Source organism: Haliaeetus leucocephalus, unplaced genomic scaffold (assembly GCF_000737465.1).
Source record: "Haliaeetus leucocephalus isolate CR32 unplaced genomic scaffold, Haliaeetus_leucocephalus-4.0 Scaffold193, whole genome shotgun sequence".
Lineage (NCBI taxonomy): Eukaryota > Metazoa > Chordata > Aves > Accipitriformes > Accipitridae > Haliaeetus > Haliaeetus leucocephalus.
This window is the reverse complement of record NW_010972629.1, coordinates 274444-275779: the sequence shown is the minus strand read 5'-3', so window position 1 is coordinate 275779 and position 1336 is coordinate 274444. Positions and strand designations below refer to the sequence as shown.

The window sequence follows — 1336 nt, the reverse complement described above, 5'->3', positions numbered from 1 at the left end:
CCAATGCAAACACCCCCCCACCACCCCCCCCAACCCCAGCGGCAGCCGACACCAAACCCCCAACCTCAGCCAACCCCACCGGCACAAAAACGGGTTGTTGAGCCAAATCCCAAACAGGGGGCACCGTGGCTTCCCTGGGCTGGGGGTTTTGGAGGGTGCCCCCGCATCCAACCTCCCTGGCGCTAATGGGGAGCAGAAAGTTTCTCCACTTTAAATAGAAATTGGGGTGGGTTTTTTTTGGTTTTAGGGTGGTGGTTTTTTTTCCGGCATCGCGGTGCAACGCCTACGGCGGGTGTATTTCTGCTGGCACCAACACGACTTCGCCCAAGATAGCCGATTTCTTTTCCTGTGCGAGAACACACCCGCGCCAATCTCCGGAGCCAAAAAAGTCCAGCCAGCCCCAGGGGGAGTGATTTTGGGGCGATGACAACCCCAGCTGCCCCATAGTCGTGTCCTGTCCCCCCGCCAAAAAGCCACCTGTGGCATCACTGCCTCCATGCCGGGTGCAAAGAGCCGGGAAGGGGGGCAGCCCCCCGAAAAAGCAAAGGTCTGACCTGGGTGACGGATCCGATCCCCGAAACAGCGCCACGGAGCTGCGTCGGTCCCCTCCTTGTTGGGGACGGTCCCCCCACCTCATTGGGGACGGTGTGTGTCCCCCCCCGCCTGCCACCCCGGTGTTGAACAAAGCCAGCGCCACGCGTGGCAACAAAAGATGCTGCTGCGCCAGGGCCGAAACCACACAGAGATGCCTTTCCCCCCACGAAAAAAGGGGGGGTCGTCCCCCCCAGCGCACAAAAGTCCCATTTTGGCCCCAGATTTGCCCCCTCTGAGGTTTCAAGCCACCGGAGGAGCGAGGCTGTGGGTTTGGGGAGGAGGGGGGTCAGCCGGGGGGGTGCAGTGTGGGAGCAGTACGGTCCCCCCCCTCCACTGTTTTGGGGGGCTCCAAGGTAGACAGCAATGGGGGGGGGTGTCCTGCCCTGCCAGGAGTCCCCCCAAATGTAGGTCCCACTACAGGATACAGAGTCCCCACAGTTGTAAAGCCGCGGCGGGATGGCGAGGGGGGTCCCTCACAGCCCATATGCCACCAGCACATCCCAGCTGGGGGGGGGGCCCCGGGGCGGTGTGTGTGTGTGACCCCCGGCTGCCTTTGACGGGGGGGGGCATTTCTAAAGCGGTGACAGCTGGCAGCAGGGATGGTGGCTGCTCTCCAAGTGCCTGGGAGCCATCCTCTCCTTGGGGGGGGGACACAAACCCCGCCCGCCCCCCCCCCCGGCCCAAGGCACGGCCGTGGGTGGGGCAAAACGGGATTTGATGAAACTTTCTTTAAACAAAAACC

At 62.7% G+C, this 1336-nt stretch overlaps 1 protein-coding gene across 6 annotated transcripts in view; it reads right to left on the bottom strand.

Moving 5' to 3' along the window:
• The window catches only part of ARHGEF2 (Rho/Rac guanine nucleotide exchange factor (GEF) 2), a 17590-nt gene that overhangs the window by 10270 nt on the left and 5984 nt on the right, over positions 1-1336 (bottom strand). The gene's annotated exons all lie outside the window — the stretch shown is intronic.